Here is a 22,679-nt window from a genome sequence, read left to right on the forward strand (position 1 = left end):
GTAACTAAGCTACTTGGGGTCTGACATTGTGGATGTGCATTAAACTGAGATCGAGATGTGAACTTCTTGTCCGTTTTGAGAGGTTGTCAGATATCCTAAGTTCACACAGCAGTGTTATAGTCTGTTGAATATAGGCAAGTCTTAAATGGTCCTTCACAACTATGAAACCTCAAAGTTGACTTCAGTGGAACTAGTAGTGACTGAGAGTTTAAGAATCCACTCATAAATCTTATGTTAATGGTAAATACTCCATTTCTATAAATTGATATGTATTTTGTGCAAGAAAACAGTGTTTGATTGCACATTTGGCTGAAACTACTGGGTGAGGGATGTGTTGATTTCACCTAAGGCCTGGGTTCTCTTCACTGCCACATTGCTTCAGTTCCCTTTGCTTTTATATACGCATTTACCTCAGACTTTAAAAGTTTCCATGACAGGTGGTAGCATGAAGTGCAGACTAGATCATGATATATTTCACTTCCCAGCTCTATCAAGCATAAAAGCTTTTATCACTAAGAATTCTGGTATGTTTTTTACTTTTTGGGATAAGGTGATAGGAATTAGTAAGATTATTGCATCAACCATTCCATTGTAACAATAATAGTAAATGAGTGTATGAAATTTTAATTTGATCTTGCTAACTGAATAAATTTCTGTGTGAATGAGTTGCAACTTTGAATTTTGAATCTGCTGCTGATAAGGGAAGTTTGTGATTTTTCATAATTAAAAAAAATTTTAAATTGACTAGAGACTTCTGGATGTTGTTCCTTCTCCCTGTCAATGCATGTTTCATTCATATTACATGGATGTCAATGGATAATGTACAATACTTAGGCTGTTTATATTTTCTACTTTAAGAGAAGTTCTGGCTTTGCTCCAAAAAAAAAAAAATGCAAGGACTATAATTTAAGAAAACACAAGAAAAATATCATGGTCAAGGTCAAATTAACTATGTTAGTTTCTTAAATAGCTACTTCTTTTCTAGTGGCAAATACTGCAAATGTGTAGCAAGACTCCATCAGCTGGTGAATAAGCACCATCTCATTAGTTTCTTGACTTTCTTTAAAACACAGCTGTGCCTCTTTCTTCCAATTGTACTTCTGGCCTTAGACATTTTGTTACTTAGAAAATTTTTTTTTTCATTCAACTTCTTAAAATAAAGCTACTTTCAATTTGAGAAAACAGAGTATTTATTAAAAATTTTTCATGGTTTTCTAATTTAGTCCTATTGTTTATATAGCTCATATTGTTATTTTTGTTTTTTAGTGAAGCAACCTACTTGTTTTAAAAGGTTAACTTTTCTCCTTTGTTTCCTTATAAATGTAACCTTGTGTTTGCATCTTTAGCTGCCTTATAACAGGTGGCTTAATTCCTTTCCCTGTGGTATTTGAAGAAAGGGAATGCACTTGTGATTAACTGTACATACATTATTTTTTTCCTATTTTTGCACATTTTATTTAGTAAAAAAAAAAAATGATAGGCTTATGATTATTTTCCTCTAGCTTCAGAAAGGGAAAGACTCATAACAGTGGTGGTGGGCAATTTCATACTCTTAGGTTGAAGCAAAATAACCACGTTCTCTGAAACTGAGTCTGATAGCGAAACATTTTCTGACTCTTCCCCAGTCTTTTTGCCTTTACTGTCAGTGGAGGCATGTCAAACTCACCTACATCTGTAGTTTGCATTTTCAGTAGAGAGAGAGATACCTATGTCATGGCTGAGTGGAAGAATCCCTGGAAGCATACAAGTTCCAAAGTCCAGGCCTGCCATTTTGTAGCTGCCTTGGGCAAGTTGCTTAATTTCTCTGTGACTTAGTTCTCTCACCTGTAAAACGGGAATAATAATTAATAGCTCCTATATTGTTGGGTTATGAGCATGAGAGAGATTAATAAATATAAAAGATTCTGGAGCATAAACCAAGTACTCTACTATGTAAATGTAAAATACATACAATTAGAATGTGACTGTAATTTAGACAGGCTTTGGATGTGAGACTTTGTCCATAAAGCAGGCCGAGTGCCAAAGAATTGATGCTTTTAAACAGTGGTGTTGGAGAAGACCCTTAAGGGCCCCTTCGACTGCCAGGAGATCAAACCGTTCAATCCTACAGGAAATCAACCCTGAATATTCATTGGAAGGACCAATGCTGAAGCTGAAGCTCCACACTTTGGCCACTTGATTCAAAGTGCTGACTCATTGGAAAAGACCTTGATGCTGGGAAGGATTGAAGGCAGGAGGAGAAGAGGATGACAGAGGACAGGATAATTGGATGGCATCACCAACTCAATGGATGTGAGTTTGAACAAGCTCCGGGAAGTGGTGAAGGACGTGGAGCCTGGTGCCCTGCAGTCCATGGGGTTGCAGAGTCGGACACGGCTGAGCGAGTGAACAACAGCAACCGACAGAGAAACGGGGACAAACAGAAACACATCATTTTATTTACTCCCCATTATTATCCTCTAACATCCTCAGCTTTCTTGTTACCCGCTGACAGGAAATAGTAAGTCCCTTATTCCCCTCATCATGACATCTGGGTTACCTTTCTTCCCTTATTCAAGGTGTGCTGAACATTTTAAACAGAAGTTGTGTTCTTCTCCAGTGTAGTCTGCATACTCAGGTCAATCAAGACTTACTGTATCATCAGCGCAGAGTTAATAAATTGCAATGCGGCTAAGATTTCACCTCTGCTGCAAAACACACTCTGAGAATGACTTTGGTCCAGAGAATAACTCTGCCATTGCCAACATGATCTGCTAAATCAGTGGCAGTTGACTTTATATGAAAGGGTTAAGTATTTTGCCCTGTCAAATATTCAGTTACTCATTAATTAAAGTAGAACGAATTCAATATTTTTTATTCAGCAGATTAACCCAAAACCACCATGTTTGCAATTTATATTCATCCTGTAAACGGCATATGCATTAAACATTTCCATCTGGAGTCCCGATGATTGTTTTTCTCCCATCTCATGCTTGATAAGCTGTTACTGATTAGACAGGGAATTCTGATGCTTTTGAAAGCACAGATTTTTTAAAATCTCTATCACCTTGGTGTTCTTTACTTCTTAAAAGATCTTGCTTGATGTCTGCAGGTTGTATTTTGGCTACAATCCAGGCAGGAACTATAGGTCCCTTGACCACAGTGCTTTAATGCAAACAACCTTATTCTCTGTCTCCCTCATTTTTCTTTGATTAAGAAAGGACTCCATTTTCTAGTCTAATTTAGAACATGTCTTCTTTCTTCTTGTCTCGTTTTGTTTGATGCTAAACCTTAATTTATTCTCACTATCCTCTTAATACACATAACCAGCATATTTGGTGCATAGTGTTTTCTAAGCATTGTTCTTAAGACATCATATGCTTTGATTCATTTAATTATCACTAACTATGCTGAGGTAGATACTATTCTGATATACATTTAGTAGATGAGAAAACTGAAACTACAGGGAGGTTGAGTTCCGTCCTTAAAATGAGACAGCTAAGTAGAGCTCAACATGAACCCAGATGCTAATTCTAAGGCCCATGCTTCCAGCCACCAGGGCACCAGTCTTAGAGAGCTGAGTCATCATCCACCAAATAGTAGGACATGCATGTTGAGAAGTTCAGTGACAGAGTACATATCAGAGTTAGTTGATTTTTTAACTTGATGATTTGTAAACTCTCTTAAATCTTTGGGGCTTCCCTGGTGGCCCAGATGCGAAGAATCTGCCTGTACTGGGGGAGACTCAGGTTCAATCCCTGGGTCTGGAAGATCCCCTGGAGAAGGGAATGGCTACCCACTCCAGTACTCTTGCTTGGAGAATTCCATGGATGGAGGAGCCTGGTGGGCTACAGTCCATGGGGTCACACAGAGTCAGGCACGACTGAGTGACTAATACTTTCACTTTCACTATATATATGCATCTGATTCCCATTCTCGTGTCAAGATGGCCACACCCTTTCCCTTCTCACACTCACACTCTGCAGTTTCCAGAGACAGACTGTTCTGCCATCTCCTTAGGAATCAAGCAACCTTAGCCATAAGGACCTCTTGGTACCTTGCCCTCATCCACTGTGGCCATAATTAGTTTGTGTGCCCTTAAAGCAAGTAGTGTCAGAGGGATCACCATGCATGACTTGTCCATTCATGACTGGCTCTGTTGCTGAGACAAGCGTCCCCTTCCCTTGAATTATATGGGGAAGAGATGGGCACCACTCTTTATCAACAACAATGAAAGAAAAAACAAATGTTGACTGGGCAACCCAGAGTCTCTGCTATAATCCCTAATATAAAGTCCTTGTTTCCGGAAGAACAATACCGATGACAAACTAATGTGTGAAATATGGAGAATACTGTATTTTCTCATTAGTGATTTGGAGAAGTAAACAGTAATATCAACTCCTCCTACTACTAGACATATATTCCTCTATAGACGCTAAATTTAAAATTATGTAAATGCTATTCTCAGTCTCAAGAGACTACCTCATTTTATGATTAAAAGTAAAGCTTATTGAATTTCTTTTGTGAGTATGTGGTTGTGAGCTTGACAAACTATAGCCATGCCGTTTAATAGTTCACATTTACATTAATGAATAATTAATGATTTAATTTTTTGTTACTCATTAATGCAGCAACTTACTTATAAAATCAAGCTTATTTTTTCTCAAAATTAAGGATGCAAAGATTTTTGTCTTTAGAAAACAAATTGTATAATTTCAAGTTGATGTCTTTTGATTAAAAAAGCAATTTGCTTAAGAAAAGTGCATTGAAAAAAACATCTTTAATGACTTTGTTACCCACGTCTTAATATTATCATCTTTGCATCATACCTTTTGTCAGGTTAGAAAATGAGTTAGAAAATGATGCGTGTTATCTCTCCTACAACTGCATACTTATGTTTGTAAAACCTAGAAATACATAGTGTTTCTATAAATATAAAAGTGTGTCATCTGGTCAGTCTCTTACCGTGGATTACCTATTTTTAAATTATCTTTATGCCTGTTCATTTTTTATAAGTATGTTGCTTTCTATCATGATGTTCCTCTGATCCAGTGATCTGGAGATATAAATGATTAATAGCGATGAGCAAATCACTTGCATCTGCAATCCAGATGCCCTGCATGTTTCTGTAGTAATTACATAGTCACTCCATACACATAAAAGTTCTGTAAGTCAAGCAGTAGGCATGTTTCCCAAATTCATTTGCCTTTAAGCCTGGAGCCTCATTATAACACAACTTGAGATGACAGGAAATCCAGAGAGGCATGTCACCAAAAGCAGTTTCCTACTGGAAGTTCCGAGAAAAATCCATTATAATGTTTTCAACTTTAATACTAATCAATGGCATAACCTCTAAGAAAAATTTAATAGGGAGATTATTAAAGGGCATTTTAATGGGAATATAATGAAAACACTGAATCACATTGTTTAAAAAGCCAAAATGGATATGTCTTGGCTTAATGAGTTTTGAAAGAGGAGAGGTTTGGAGAATAAGTATGAGTTTAAAGAATAGAAACCAGTAAGAAACAAGAAAATAGATACAGAGAAGCAAAAAAGGGAAATTGATAAGAGAAAATAAAGTGACTTAATATTCTTGTTCTTAATAATAGAATAACAGCTTTTAACTATTAATATCTTCATTCTGGTAAATTTATGGAAAATACTTAAGCTCAAACTCCCTCCCTCATGAAACTCTTATCAAATAATTTTCATCAGGGAAACAGCTGATTTCATCTTTAATAGGGCAAAATAATTGTCAAAGTAAAGTATAGGCTAAACCTCAGCAAAGTATTCTTCCAAGATTAAAAAAAAATAAGTGAAAGTGTTAGTCACTCAGTTGTGTCCAACTCTTTGCAACCTCAAAGACTGTAGCCCATCAAGCTTCTATGTCCATGGAATTCTCCAAGCAAGAGTACTAGAGGGGCTTGCCATTCCCTTCTCCAGGGGATCTTCCCAAGCCACGGATTGAAGCCAGGTCCCCTGCAGGCAGATTCTTTACCATCTGAGCCACCAGGGAAGTGCTCTACCCCCACCAAAAAAAAAAGAAACACATGGTTAACTTTTGACTGTTAGCCTTCCATACTGGGGTTGAATTTATTCTTACCTCTGTTGTGATTGGGAGAGCTGTTGTCATGGAGAGAAGGCAAACATCAATGAGTTTAACTGTGTCTGCAGTTTCACATGTGTTCTCACCGTTAGCTGTGATGTTGGTTGTTATCTGCATATCTTTAAACACTCAAAGAACTCTTCTTCCCGTCAACTCCTGTTTCATTCACTGTTCTCAGAGGCTTTCAAGGTCCCTCTGTTTCATTTCTTTCTTTTGAGTTAAGTGCTGCTCCTCTTAGTCTTTAAAACTCTAAGTATCATGAGATAGTTATGTCATTTTTTTCTAAAAGAGTTTTTGGTATGGACCATTTTTAAAGTCACTCAGGGTAAGATGGTTGGATGGCATCACAGACTCGATGGCCATGAGTTTTAACAGGCTCTTGGAGTTGGTGATGGACAAGGAAGCCTGGCGTGCTGCAGTCCATGGGGTCACAAAGAGTCGGACACGACTAAGTGACTGAATGGAACTGATTGATTTTGTTACAATATTGCTTCTTTTTTTATTTTTTTTAATGTTCTTTTTTTTTGGGGGGGGGGGGGGTGGAGGGTGGTGCATGGTAGCATGAGGCATATGGGATCTCAGTTCTAAAAACAGGGATTGAACCCACACCCTTTGCATTTGAAGGTGAAGTCCCAACCAGTGGACTGCCGGGGAATTCCCTGAAATATTTATGTATTTACATGAATCCTTTTATCAAACACTTTGCCCAGTGTCTGTTAGCATGTTGAGTGTGTGAAGGGGGTGTGGAGAGTGACTGAAATAGAAGAACTTTAAAAAGAAACATCCATTTCCATCATTTTTTTTTTTTATAAAATCAGCAGCCAACTCTAGCAGAGATGATTTCTGTACATACATGCACACATGTGTCGGAGTGTAGGGAGAGCAGTGAATTTATATATGCTATATATTTATAAGTAATTATTTTATCTCACTTGCATGGCTTATTTCACCCTATACATATTGGCTACTGACATTTTCTATTTGATTTTAATGGAATTCCTCATAAAATGGATAGTGCCAAACAGCATTTTATTCTTGTTCCCAGAAAAACGATTTAAACACAAAGTGTAGGAGACATTAAAAATGGCCATTTGTGCTTTATTTTATACAAAACCACTAAAAAAACAAACCTTGGTCATCCTTTACTGTAATGCAGCAGAGTGGACTGTGCACATAAATTCTTGTTTGCCTCCTGACTCACCCTCACCCCAGGACTCTCTATCTTTTTTCTCCTAACTGACATTCCAAAACTTTTCTAAATTTCAAAGGGAAACATTTATCAAATCATCAAGCAGTTGTTGCAAATTTGGGGGGAAAAAGAAGTCTTAATTGTATCTTGGAAAATAAAGAGGAGGATCTCAACTCTAGCAGGAAGAGAATATTTCTTGTGCAAATATTAGAGCTTCTCTGTGGCAACTTGCAAAATCAAGAGTTTTGAGATCATTAATAGAAAGCTAGAAGTTAGAGAAAAGCACTTCTAAAAGTTCCGAAGCTCTTTTTTAATGATATAATTTGAAATAAAGAGTATTTAAGAAATACTCTTTATTTACAGGGTAAGTAACACCCTGTTATTAACAGAGTGATTCCAGTGACGAAGTACTTAGCAGTCACTCTTCTAAACCAAAGCAATTTCTAAAATATTATTTGAAAAAGTGTGTAGTTAAAGGTTTAGCAGTGGAGTATTGAGAGGCTATGTCAGGTCCGAAAGCCATCTATCTGTTCTGAAAAGCAAGGTGCCTTGTCCCAGCACAGTGCAAGGATGGTATACCCAAAATATGTTAGCTCAGAGGCTCAAAAGGATCTTGATTCCTGTATGGGAGTCATACTGTTTCCACTGTTGCCGCTGTAAACAAAGTTAGGAGTTTTAGTTTCATTGATCAGGATCCTGTCCCTCCTACTTTATTCTCTCCATCAATACTAAACTGTGCCCTTTGCTTTGTTTATCAATGTCTATAAAAGCTGTGGTGCTGGAGAAGACCCTTGAGAGTCCCTTGGACTACAAGGAGATCAAACCAGTCAATCGTAAAGGAAATCAACCCTGAATCAACGGAAGAACTGACGCTACAGCTGAAGCTCCAGGACTTTGGCCCCCTATTGCTCCAATGAGTCAGCTCATTGGAGAAGACCCTGATGCTGGGGAAGATTGAGGGCAAAAGGAGAAGGGGACAGCAGAGAATGAGATTGTTAGAAAGCATCAGCGACTCAATGGATATGAATTTGAGAGGTGGTGGTGGAGGACAGCAGAGCCTGGTATGCTGCAGTCCATGGGATTACAAAGAGCTGGACACAACTTAGCCACTGAACAACAGTGAATGTCCTCTTCCCACGCCTTCAGATGCTGCACATAAAACCATTAAAAATTGCAGTCACTGTCACTTACCACAGAGCCATTGGAGAAAAAGCACTTTTGTCTGTTTTTTCCACTATGTCTGAAGTTTTGCACTTTTGTTTTTTTTTTTAATTTCAGCTTGGTTTAGCCAGTATATTCTTAACCTAAGCATTCTGATTTAGCAATTGACTTTTTTTTTAAATCTTGAACTCTTCATCCAATTTAGTTGTAAGACACAAAAACTGGAAGCAAGTCCTTGTTTTTAAATCTAGATGTTGGGTTGGAGTTAACTAAAGTTGGTAACTTTAAATATGTAAAACATTGATTACATTTAATGCATTCATTCAACCAGACATTATAATGGAGATGTTAGTCATTCAGTCATTTGCAACTCTTTGCGACCCCATCGACAGCTCCTGTGTCCCTGGAATTCTCCAGGCAAGAATACTGGAGTGGGTGGCCATTCCCTTCTCCAGGGGAAGGCATTATAATAGTGGATTCCTACATTCAATAAATGTGAGGTGCTTTCTGGATAGCAAATTTATGAGTTATACAGAAATAATGGCTTATATTGTGCTACTGTGGATAGTCACAGATGATGGCGTTGAGGTCATGTCTCAGTTTGAAAATCTTTATCTGATATTTTTTGGGGCAGGACACCATCCCTCATCCTGCGCCCCAAGTTTCTTAGGTCATAGTGAGAAGGCTGTGCCAAAAGATGTTCAAAATGCTTGTTATGTAAAGCAGTGAAGGGAAGGGGCAGAATATTTCTCTTTATTCCTCTATATTTTGCTGCCTTCCTCACTGGGGAGCAAAACAATCTATGTCAGTGAAGGGAGCAAATATATGGAACAGGAAGTAGGTCCTACCATCACCAAGCAGGGAACCCAGTTTGTCCTAAGTCCGTTAATGCTATTGTAACCATAGGGCCTTGTTCTCTTTTCCAGGCCTGGGTCAATGTGACCAAGTAGTTGCTCAGAATATTCATTGTTTTAAATCAATTAAGTAAAAATTTAATATATGGTAACAATAAAAGCTAATGTTTATTAGCAGTTTAAAATTTTCCTGATCCTGCTTTAAGGATACTGTTAATACCTTCCATGCCTTAACTCATTCAGCTTTCACAGTTCTGTAAAGAATGCTATGTTACTACTGTCACCTTTTGACGATCAAGAAAACTGAGGCTTAGAGATGTAACTTACAGAAGGTCACATAGCTTAAAGCACAGAGCAGGAATTAGAACCCTGGCAGTGTTAAGTCAAACTATGTCAACTGTTCCAGCTACTGTGAACCAGAGTTAGTGGCACTTAAGACAAAAAAGCCCCTCCCTTTGAGATCATCTTAATTTAGTGAGATATAAGAAAAAAATGTGTATGTTACAGTTGTTTGATATTTAAAAAATCTGTGCTTTGGGGCTAGACTAAGTAATAGCAAAAAGAGTAGGAAACATAAAATAGAGGTGAATGTGGCCAGCACTGTTATACTTGCTCAAGGTCATCCATTCATCCTTACTGGCCCTGGGACTTTAATGCCATGAATGTGTCCCTTAATTCAGTGAGAAAAGCAATTTTGTCCCCATGTTCTAGAAATAAAATAATTCAATCTTACTAATTATGTTTGTTTGAGCATTATCAAGGCACTAAGAATATAGGTTAATTATTATTCTATCATCTCATAAATCATTTTGTTAGATTCTACTTCTACAAGACTCCATATAATAAATGTTTAATATTTTTTAAATTAACAATATGGCTAATGATAGATGATGTGTATCATATAACAGTTTTACTGTAATCTAATTGGCAAATTTTGACACTTTGTAAATAGCAGTCCATAGTATTCACATATAAAATATTTCAGCATCTATAGATTTTATGTTTTAAAATTCTCTTTGAGAATGCCCAAGAGATAATGTGCTAAAGTAATCAGGAAGTGTGAATGTGCTTCTAAAATTCAGATTCTGCCATTCTAGAACCTGATTTAAAATCCAAAAATAAAAATGAATGTAAGCTTGACCAAGTTAGCCATAATACTTAATCTTGGAGCTGAAGGGAATCTCAGAGCTTACCTTTCTCCTGCCTTCACTTTACAGGCCCAGAGGGTAAATTGATGGACCCGAGGGCAAATAAAGAAGGGTTGGGTCTGAGGTCTCTGGGTTCAGGTCTAGTGTTCACCTGCAGTCTGGTGGGACCGTCGTGATGGCATTGGTTCCGCTCCACACTTCTTGGGTCATGAGGAAGGTGACATCACCCTAATAAATCTCCTACTACAGCATGCATTTTATCCCCCTGGGATGAAAATTTGTGCTTTGCTTCTAGATCTACATTAAGAGAAACTCAACCATTGACATTTTAAGGACTTAACCGACCTACTATAAATAGCATTTGTAACAGCCTTATATCATGCCTTGGGAAGTGCATAAATTGTTAGGATTGACCTAGACTGTAAAAAATGTCAAATGCAGAAAGTTGAAAATAGGATGTGTAGGCACTGTGTCAAAAATGTGTCCTATTTCCAAATTCAATTCTTTTCTTTTTAGAAGAAAAGAAATTGGTTTTCTTCAAAACCAAACCAAGGCAAACCAAACCAACAAAAAATATTTCCGAAAATTCATGTGAATTTGTAACATTTGCCCTTTTGTTTTCTGATTTCAGAAATGACCCCTGTTTTTGAAGTTACAAAATTCTGCAACTTTTCTAATTTTAATATTTCAATAGCTCAACTTTTATCAAGAGAAAATGCCAGTGAAACCCTTGATTTATATTAGGAAAATAAATTCAAAGTATAAATTACACAATAATATATGTTATTGAACATTATACAAATTATAAAATAAAATTATACAAAAGAATATCCAAAATTCTTAACATGTAATATCAGCTTCAAGTTTATAGCCTTAAGTAAATTTAGGGTCTAGAGGGAAAATACATTAATCTTCCCATCAGGTAGACTCAGTAAAGGCTGTATGTTTATGCTGCAGATTTCAAGAGGATTTTTCCCGTAAGGTCAGAAAAAGTGGGTAATAATCAAATAATCAAATCCTGAATAAACAAGGAAAATTCTGGGAAATGTAAATGGTGAGTGTGGTTTGGATTCTGTGTTTCCTCAGGAATCTGAATGCTACACAACGTATTGGGAAAAGAACTGCCTTCCACCCTCTTAGGGTCTATGGCTGTGCCTGCAGTTTAAACTGACATGAGACAGATGAAAAGGAGAAAAGCGTACACATTTTAGTTAGCTTTGTAGGTACGTGGGTGACTTCAGAAGGCAAATGAAGACCCAAAGAAGCCATTAAGCCCAAAAGCTTAAATACCTTTTTAAACAAAGAATGATAAATTTTAAGGATGTAATAAGTCAAAGGGCTTGGGCTGGAGGGCAGTTAATTGAGATAGTGATTAGGAAATATTTGGGGAAATTAATTGAAGATAACAAGGGTTTTAATTGGAGAAAGAAATAGCAACCCACTCCAGTATTCTTGCCTGGAGACTCCTATGGACCAGAGGAGCCTGGTGGGCTATAGTCCATGGGGTTGCAAAGAGTCGGATATGACTGAGTGACTAAAAAGCAAGGGGGTTTAATAGGGTTTTTAGGTTTCCAACTCCTGCTTTGGCTTTGTCTCCCAGGCTTTGTTGATGAGAAGCTTGTTAATTCTCTTCCTGGGGCAGGGAGGGTGCCTGTTTGATCGCAATTGTTAGGACTTGCTTTTTGGTAGAGAGAGGTCAATCAGACAGCCCTGCCCGCACCTGCTGTTTCTCAAGTGCGTTTGGTTCACAATAATCAACATACAAAGAGGCATATTTTGGGGTGGCATGTTCTGAACTTCTTCAACATTAATGTATTGCTAACACTGGATTTACTGTTTATAAAGTGTCTACTGAATTTTAGTAATCAGACTTGGAAATCACAGAGTTTAGTTATGATAAGCATGTGAGGAAGGAGAGACTGGCCTTTGTAAACGGCAAGAAAGTCTCATGTACTGAAATAAATGGACAACCAAGCAGTGAGAAGAAAACAAAATAGTCCATTTGTAGAATGATACCATGTAGCATCACTCTCACCTATAAAGAAATCTGTGGTTCTTTGTCATTTTCCATAGGATAACTTAAATATTTCTGGATTATATTTTCACTGTCATATATGTGGTAGTTTGAAAATAGTCCTTTGTTTTCCTGTTTAAAGAAATGGATGCAATGGAGATGCAGCCATAGGGAACAGACTTGTGGACCTGGGGGCTGGGGAGGTACTGGGCGGCGGGGAAGGATAAGGTGGGAAGAATTGAGAGTAGCATGGAAACATACATTGCATGCGTGCTAAGTCGAGGAAGTCATGTCCAACTCTGTGTGACTGTGAACTGCAGCCTGCCAGGCTCCTCTGTCCAGGGGATTCTCCAGGCAAGGTTATTGGAGTGGGTTGCCATGCCCTCCTCCAGGGGATCTTCCCAAGCCAGGGACTGAACTTGTGTCTCTGTACTAGCAGGTGGGTTCGTTACCACTAGCACCACCTGGGAAGCCCATATTCACACACACATATAAATTTAAAATGTGTATGTACATATATATATATATATGTGTGTGTGTGTGTGTGTGTGTATGTACATATCTGTATATATGTATGTATGCATATTTCTTTTTTAGGTAGAGTCTTATATCCAATAAATCAGTAAAGGAGCTCAGGGTTTTCTGCCCTTCCTTCTCTCCTATGTTTAGTGTACTCGCTGCCTATAGTTATGTGCTAACAAGAGCCTTGGGCTTTCCTGGCGGCTCAGACAGCAGGGAATCTGCCTGCAATGAGGTTCGATCCCTGGGTTGGGAAGATCCCCTGGAGAAAGGAAGGGCAACCCACTCCAGTATTCTTGCCTGGAGAATCTCATGGACAGAGAAGCCTGGCGGGCTACAGTCCATGGGGTCGCAGAGAGACAAACACAACTGAGCAATTAGCACAACATAGAGTGTTATATTTTGTATCATATAATACCATTAAAATTATGTTTTAAATCATTCACTCTCCATTTAGCACTATCCAACATCTTTGCCAAGGAATTTGCTTTTTAAGAAATAAAATTCCTTGTCGATACATGCTGTGGTCATTCACAGGTAAATTATGATATCATGGAAAATAAACTTAATTGTTCAGTCTTATTATGATCTGTTTAGTCTTATATTTTGACAGTATTCAAGTTTAAAGGGATTTGTGCCTGCTAAATCGCTTCAGTCATGTCTGACTCTGTGTGAACCTATGGACTGTAGTCTGCCAGACTCCTCTATCCGTGGGGTTCTCCCAGCAAGGATCGTTCTCCAGGATATCTTCCTGACCCAGAGGTGACCACATCTCTTTGTCTCCTGCATGGGCAGTCAGGTTCTCTACTGCTAGCGCCACGTGGGAGGCCCAAAGGAAGGTGTGGCCAAACCAAACCTAGCTGGAGGGTACTAGCTAGGAGTCTCTGCTTAATACAGCCCCACGGCAGCTGCTCAACATTTAAAAATAGAGGGGAGGGCGTTCATTACAATGTTGGATTTCCAGCTTTTCTAGGAAATGGATTGTTTTGATTGACATCAGAATTGCTGCGTAGCTTCTGCTTGCCCCAGGTGGAAAGAAACTACCTCCCCCATACCCTTAATATATCCCAAATGCTCCCTGTTGTTTCCCCACTAGCAGGACCAAATGTCATTAATGTTAACTTAGCATCTTTTCCCTGTTCATTTTTTAATCAAGGAGAACACTCTCTCTGTTACCCTTATCTCTCTTAAAAGTCAGAAAATCGTACACAAATCAGTGGGGCTACATGAGTTTTACAAGCTAGCATCCCTGATGTATATGAACTGCTATCCCCTCTGACCAGTGATGTTCTCATTTCAGGTGCTTCAATTATTTTAGCCTTGTCAGGACTGGTTCTCTGCACAAGTGGTGGGAGCATTGCTCATTTATGGAAATGAATTAATTCAGCCTGCTCACAGGGGCCTCAGTGGGCATGTGGGTGTCAGGAAGTAATGGACAGCGCCCATGTTCACAGTGAATCAGATCCCCTCCGATGCCCGATTCACTGAGGTGTGTTGATGGTGGGGCCGCAGAGTACCATTTAGTATCTCATCAGACGGGACCCAACTGCTCTAATGGAGAGGAAAGAACACATTATGTTACAACGTGTGTACATTCTGAGCTTTATTAATCCTATTTTATAGCCGAGATAAAAGATTCACCCAAAGGTATGTGAAATCAAACCAAAAATAAAATGAAGCTGTGATGTACTACATCCTATGCGTATACTCAAAACATTCTAAACATATGTCCCAATCTCTTGCCAGTAGGTGTAAATCATTTGTACCAATTCATTGGGCTTTCAGGAAAGTACAGAAAGTAAAATAAATAAAAATGATGTCTTTACTAGTCACCTAGTACAGACTGCTGCTTGTCCAGGAAACTTTGTAGTTGTTGGGAAAGTGTTTACTGTTTGGAAAAAATAGTTTACATTTTTAGAGTCATGTGAATTTTTAAGGTATGGAATTTAATAAGAAAAAGCATTAAAATGTGTGATAGCTAAAGATCGCATCTAAAGATTTCATCTAAAAATAAAGGTGGTGAAAATAAGTGAATCCATATATATAACATATTTCAAAGAAGAATGTTTGACATTTGCATTTGTTTTTAGGGAAATCTCAATTCCATTAAAATCCCTAATGCTTTTATGGTATTGGGTTTCTCATATCTTTGGAGAAAAACATGGTTGTAAATATTCATCTGAAATCCTTCGATCACTATAGAAGCCTTAAGTGCTTTGAAATTCTGAGTATCAACCGTGCATCATCGGAAAGACTTGCATTCTTTAATGACATAGTTATCTTCTGTGTCTGGCTTTGTCTAACCTTTACCAACATGATTAGATGATTAGCTGCTCTCAGGGAGGTCTTTGCTCTCTCTGCTTCTGCACTGTCTTCTAACCCACCAATTCTGCCACATCAACATAAGGGTTATCTTTCCAAGATGCAAATCTGGTCCTACACGTGCCCCTTAGGATACCATCACTTCACACTTAGACCTGTATCTTCCATATGAAGCAGTAGACTCTTCATCTTCCAATTCAAACCCTTTCGGGACTCGTGAACCTTGTATTGAAGAAGGCAATGGCAGCCCATTCCAGTATTCTTGCCTGGAAAATCCCATGGATGGAGGAGCCCAGTGGGCTGCCATCTGTGGGGTCGCACACAGTCAGACACGACTGAATCGACTTGGCAGCAGCAGCAGCAGCAGAACCTTATATATCAAACTCATGCAGAACTACTGAGCTCTTTAGGACACTGCATATGCTCTTCCCCTATCTGTCTGGATTTTTCTTAATCTCAATTTTCTTTTAATAAAGAAGCTCATCTATTAGTTCTTTAATAAAACTCACCTCTGTTCCTCAATAGTCCCACTTTCTTGGTACAATGACGTGGGTATAGAAGATATTTCAGTGAAAGCCAGTTGATATCAGACATTTCATAGTAATTTATCAAATTCACTTTTTTTTTTTTTTTTTTTTTCAGATCTATGGGATGACTCTTACCAATAATCTTAAGATTTTTTTTTTTCTTTTTTGGTTTGGCCAATTTTTTTCTATTTCTTTTCTTATTTATAGTAAAAGGATTTTCTGTAGAAAATATTTTGAAATATAGATTATTTGAGATGTAGGAAAGCTGATAGCTCAGTTGGTAGAGAACCAGCCTGCAGTGCAGAAGACCCCAGTTTGATTCCTGGGTTGGGAAGATCCCCTGGAGGAGGGAAAGGCTACCCACTCTCGTATTCTGGCCTGGGGAATTCCTCCAACTGTGTAACTCCTTGGGGTAGCAGAGTCAGACAAGACTGAGCGACTTTCACTTTCTTTCTGTCATTTCAAGGCCAACAGGGGTATCTTGAAATATGGTATATTGATAGGAAATTTAAGGTATAGTAAGGCCAGCATATCAAGAAACAACTGTTATTGAAAAGGTAGTTTATTATTAAAGTTCTGAGGAGGAGAGGGCAGGTCCACCCTGGGGGGATGGGGAGGGCAGAGAGGGAGGGGGGAGGATGAGAAAAACCCTTCACCGTGGTTTCCACAGGAAGGAATGGGTGAGGCCAAGTAAGCTGGTTAAGGATTGGCTAGTTTGAACAATTTCAGAGGCTCTGGGACAGGGAGCCTGTCCCTAGTTGTTTGATTCCTGACCCTGGAGTGATTAGGGCAGGTGAATAGTGGCCGGGAGGGTGAGAGCCAGAGAGAGGAGATAGCTAGGCTGTGGAATCTTGACTGGTTGGTTTGTATTTGGAGAACATCCTTAGGAACTGGCTCACTCTGGGAGTCATCAGCAAGGCCCCGCATGTCAACACATCAACATACAGAAAACGGAAGTGAGTGAGTGAAGTCGCTCAGTCGTGTCCGACTCTTTGTGACACCGTGGACTCCTCCAGTGTCAGGCTCCTCCGTCCATGGGATTTTCCAGGCAAGAACTAGAGTGGGTTGCTATTTCCTTCTCCAGGAGATCTTCCCTACCCAGGGATTGAACCTGGGTCTCCCGCATTGTAGGCAGACGCTTTACCGTCTGAGCCACCAGGGAAGTTCCAGAAAACGGAGGACATGGTTAATACTGAGGGGAAAGTGGAAGCTAGCCCTGGTAGCTCTGAGAAATTTCCAGGATGTGACACCTCTTTCACTATTCCCCTTCATATTTTATGGGTTGTCTATCTTTTCCTAAGCATTGTAAAAATTACCAGGAAAACAGTGCTTCAAAACACATTGCTAAATCAACTTACCATCCCTTAGCCAATTTACTAATGAAATTTGGATCCAACACTGACAACAGTATTTTCTTGGAACTAGAAGAAGTAAGTTTAACTGAGTAATGATTTTAAAAAATCTGTGATAAATGTTGAGACTAATTCTTATTAAGAAACGTTTTGGGGGATTTCTTGATGTCTGGTTCCTTTCTCCATTTGTGGAAGATTTATTTAGTACTTATAGTTCTAGATAGTATTTTCCTTAGCAGAAAAATAGATTGTGTATGGTGAAAAACTGTAGAGCTCTTTTCAGTAAACAGTAATATTACCACAGAGAAGATGGGTCTAATTTGTTTAACTTTTTGATTTATAAAAATAAATAAGAATAGCTTCAATATGGATTTATTGCGAATAGATTTTATACTAATGTTTAATGCTAATTTTCATAAATTGCTTATTACCTCTGTATTATTAGATATATCAGAAATGTGACCCTGTTCTGAAGTGGATCACTCTGATTTTCTGATGTCCTCTGTGTATGTAAATGACCATTTCTCTTAAATGCATTCAGTTAAAAGGCAAATATATATATATATTGTATTTAAACTCATAGTCAAATTTTTTAATTGTTGGCTTATTAAAAATAACTCCAGAATGAGTGTAATGAAAGCACTTCATGTTTTAAACTATTTATTTATATCAGAAATATACAATCATGGTATTGACATAAGTGCATGTCATTAAATCATATGAGTCTGTACTCTCAGAGAACAGACTGCATTGCACCAGGTATGGTTTTGAAGGAAGGTGGGAATAGAGGAATTCAACCTTTGCATGTTGTCTCAAATATCAATGATGTTTAAATAAGTTTAAGAAGTGTTTATCAGGATTTCCCTGGCAGTTTAGTGGTTTAGACAAGACGTTGTGCTTCCACTGCAGGGGTGATGGATTTGACCCCTGGTTGGGGAACTAAGATCCCACATTCCCTGTGGTGTAGCCAAATAGTAAATAAATTAAAAAAAAAAAATTAAAAAGGGAGAAGTGTTTATTGCGTTAAGAAATACAAAGTAGAAGAATTCATCCAGAGGCTATACCTTAGAAAAGTTTAGTCCACAGAGGAAATCAGATCCATAAAGAGATAATTTCAGTCTGAGAAGTTTTGTGATAAAATAGCTAAAGGTGATGTGCGTGTTCAGTCATGCCTGACTCTGTGACCCCATGGACCGTAGCCCACCAGGCTCTCCTGTCTGTGGGATTTTCCAGGTGAGAATACTGGAGTGGGTTGCTATTTCCCAATCCAGGGGATATTCCTGACTCAGGGATTGAGCCCACATCTCCTGCATTGGCAAGCAGGTTCTTTACCACTGAGCCACCTGGGAAACCTCTGTGAATGAGGGCTATTGACACAAGGGAATTTGTCTAGTAGGTAAGCTTTATCTGAAGCTTAGAAGATGCTCAAATAATAACAAGCATAAACTTAATTTTGTTTTGTTCTTTTATTAATAGCTGTTCATTGAAGGAAGTGAACTTAGCATGAGGAAAGGAAAATTAAATTAGGTGAAATTAGCAAGGGATCCAGGAGGTTTACAAGGTGGAGCTAAAATGGGAGAGTGTTGGGAATGCATGAACTGTATCCCTGAGGGCCTTGCAGGCCACACTGAAGAGTTTTTCAGTAGAAGAGTTTATTTCAAAAGATCTTTTTAGCTTCTGTATGGGGGGTAGGGTTAAGGGTAATAAAACTGGAGGGCGGGAGTTGCTCATTCACGATGCTAATGCAATGGACTGTGTGTGAGGTGATGGGAACCTGGTGGCAGCGCATGCAAAAAGTCAGCTATGTGTTTGAAAAACATGGATGAACTAATTTTCATTAGACTTGGAACTAACAGAATGTAGGTCCCCAAGACAGGGAGGAGCTAAAGAAAGGCCCAGAGCTCTGTCTTCAGTCATTGTATAATGGATATAAGGCCCAGAGGAAGAATTATGTGTTGAGCAAGTGGAGTTAGACATGCCTATAGAAAGGCCATGTGGATATCAGAGTCCAAATGCTATGGATAAATGATATCAGACACCTCTGATGCGATTGTTGTTACTCTATCACAAGCTATCAAGCACTTAAGGGCAAAGCAACACATTTTAAAGAGAAATATTGCACAAAATGTGAGACACTGACCTTCCTGAAAGAGCCTTTACAGTTTTTATTTTGTTTTATTTTTCCCCAAATAGAAGTGATTTTTTTGAAGTCTATCTCTAGATTATTTTTCAAAGGATTTGAAGAAGGCTCATTTGCTCCTGTTACTCTAAATTAGCTGTTATTGACCTTTTGGAATCTATTAACTATTTATTTATATTTAAACCACAGATATATTGAATGAAAAGGGCAGCAGGTTAGAAGAAGGAGATTAATCAAGTAGAAACAGTCTGCATACGTGATGAGATGGACAAGGTTCTATCCCAGTTAATGTCTATCAGTTAGATAACACCAAGTCAAAAATAATGGCATGAATTTTTTCCCTCTGCCACAAAAAATGTAGTGTAAAATCACCGTTTTTTTTTTTTCTCTAACAGTTGAAACCGTCGCTTTATTAGTAGCTATGGTACCAAAGTGAATCAGAGTGATTCTTGAAATTTCTTCCATTCTTATGATTCAAATTGTTAAAGAAAAAGTTTAAAATAATAGTGCTTATTATACTTTAATGCACTGAATATAAATGAGAACATGCAATCATTCAACAAATACTTAATGAATATAGACTAAGGCACTGTTCTAAGTACTGAGCTTTTTTTGTTGTTATTCAGTTGCCAAGTCGTGTCCGATTCTTTGCAACCCCATGGACTGCAGCATCCCAGACTTCCCTGTCCTTCACTGTCTCCCAGAGTTTGCTCAAACTCATGTCCATTGAGTTGGTGATGCTACCCAACCATCTCATCCTCTGTTACCGCCATTCTCCTCCTACCCTTAAATCTTTCCCAGTATCAGGATCTTTTCCCAGAAGTGAGCCTTTCCAAATAATATGTTAGGTAGAAATAAATGCTATGAAGAAGAAGGGTGGTGAATGAATATAGAGATGAAGGTGGTGACATGGTATTTTGCAGAGAAAGGTCAACATATCTAGAATGTTGACAACTGATTTTAAAAAGAGACAAAGAATATGTAGATTTGCATCTATGTAAAAGCTGGTAAAACTTAGCAAATTCCAACGTACAGTGTTTTTCAACTTCAGTTTCAGAGATGTATTTCAAACTCTTGAATGTGACTTGGGTATTTATTTATATACATTACATAATAGATTTCATAGTAACTCATTAACATGTGTTCTACTGATATCTTTAAGCAATTAAAGTGCTTTAAGCATTTTGGAAATGGAAAGTAAGGAAATAATTATTCCAGTGCTTAGGAATCTCACTGCAAGAATGTTCATTTTAGAAATGTTTGAATTTGTAGAAAACCATAGATAACTTAGATGTACAAAAAGTATTTTGCTATCTATGTAGTGTGACTGTAACTAATTTAAATTGACTTATTTTTGTATTTTATATGACATAAATTTTTACAGTGAATACATATTAATTTCATGATAATGAAACAAAAATTACTTTCAAATATTAAACCTTTATGCATTACCACATGAATAAATATTAACAAACACTTCAACATATTTAAGTAGTAATCAGTAATCACTTAAATACATATTAGCAATTATTATTATGGCCTTTAAAAATCACTGTTTATGCAAAAACATTTGATTAAAATGAAAAAAGCTTCAAAATCATTGTAAATCTTTATGAAATAGATAACTAAGTAACGTTTTATGAATTTTTACCCCTTTTCATTGAATAATTTATTTATTTTGTGGAAGAATAGATCATATAGATGATGACAACTGTATTTATTTGTAGAAAATTTATTGTGTACAAAGTCAAAAAAGAAATAGCTGCAAGCTTCTCAGTGCCATGCTACAATAAAAGAAATGGTGGTTCCTTGGGAAAATGGCTGATGGTAGGTCTGGGGCAGCAAAAATGCAAGATGAGCTTAGGGCATCATATAGTGGCAGAAAGAGAGAAGAGAAAGGAGGAAGCAAGAGGATGAGGAGGACTCAGAAGAGGAGGAAGAGTGGGGAGGGGAAGAGAAGGGGGAGGGAGGGGGCTGAGGTGTAAGAAGAAGAGAAGAAAGGGGAAGGAGTAGGAAGGGAAGGGGAAGGCCACAGGGGCTAATCCTGATACACAAAGGAGCCAACCTCAAAGAGTTCCCAATGGCTAAAAATATGGGACCATTTGAGCAAGTATTGAATGAAAGTCAAAGGAGAAATAAAGATGCACAGTCCCATAATTATATAAATACATGATTGAATGATTGAATTATTGTTGTCAATCGCTACTAAGTCATGTCTGACTCTTTCTGACCCCAGGGACTGCTGCATACCAGGCTTCCCTGTCCTTCACTATCTCCTAGAGTTTGCTTAAACTCGTGTCCATTGAGTTGGTGATGCCAGCCAACCATCTCATCCTCTATCACCCTCCTCTCCTCTTGGCCTCAATTTTTCCCAGCATCAGGGTCTTTCCTAGTGGAGACGGCTCTTCACATCAGGTGGCCAAATTGTTGGAATGAATGAATAGATATAAGAAATCTTCCTTACAGAAGAATTCTAAGTAACATATGTAGATACTCCCCACTCCAGGAGGTGGAACTTAATCCCCTTTACCTTAAACATAGGCCAGACTTGGTGACGTGCTTCTGCAGAATGAAGTATGGGAAGGGGAAAGTAGTCACTTTACAGTGAGGAAGCACGGCAGACGTCCCCTTGATCAATATCACTACTGGAAAGTCATGTTGCCATTGTGCCCCCCCAGATAGGGAGTGATGAAGACACGCCAACTCTGAGCTTTTTTCACTGAATAAGACCAGTCTTGTCCTAAGAAAACTACAGACCAAGCCTGACTGAGAGGGATTCTACAAAATATAACCTGACCAGCACTCTTCTAAAGTGTCAAAGTTGTGAAAGACAAGGAACGACTGAAGAAACATCATAGATTGGAGGAGTTTCAGGAAAATAAGTGATGTGAGAGCTGGACCATAAAGAAGGCTGAGTGCCAAAGAATTGATGTTCTTGAATTGTGGTGCTGGAGAAGATTCTTGAGTCCCTTGGACAGCAAGGAGGTCAAACGAGTCAACCCTAAAGGACATCAACCCTAAATATTCACTGGAAGGACTGATGCTGAAGCTGAAGCTCCAATATGTTGGCCACCTGAAGTGAAGAGACAACTCATGACCCTGAGTTGGGAAAAGACCCTGATGCTGGGAAAGATTGAAGGCATTAGAAGAATGCGGCAACAGAGGATGAGATGCTTGGATGGCATCACCGACTCAGTGGACATGAGTTTGAGCAAAATCTGGGAGATAGTGAAGGACAAGAAAGCCTGGCGTGCTGCAGTCCATGGGGTTGCAAAGAGTCAGACACTACTTTTGATGATAACAAAAATGAAATGTGAGATCCTGGACTGGATCCTGGAATAGGAAAAACAAGCAAACAAATTTGTGAC

The 22,679-nt window shown here is 38.3% G+C and overlaps 1 protein-coding gene and 1 non-coding gene across 2 annotated transcripts in view; one reads left to right on the forward strand and one right to left on the reverse strand.

The window, feature by feature from the left end:
* Positions 1-22,679, forward strand: part of CNTNAP2 (contactin associated protein 2) — a 2,205,784-nt gene that overhangs the window by 932,301 nt on the left and 1,250,804 nt on the right. The gene's annotated exons all lie outside the window — the stretch shown is intronic.
* Positions 16,910-16,981, reverse strand: TRNAC-ACA. The gene has a single exon. It is a non-coding gene; the product is annotated as a tRNA-Cys (tRNA).

This window comes from Cervus elaphus, chromosome 18 (genome assembly GCF_910594005.1).
Source record: "Cervus elaphus chromosome 18, mCerEla1.1, whole genome shotgun sequence".
Classification (NCBI taxonomy): domain Eukaryota; kingdom Metazoa; phylum Chordata; class Mammalia; order Artiodactyla; family Cervidae; genus Cervus; species Cervus elaphus.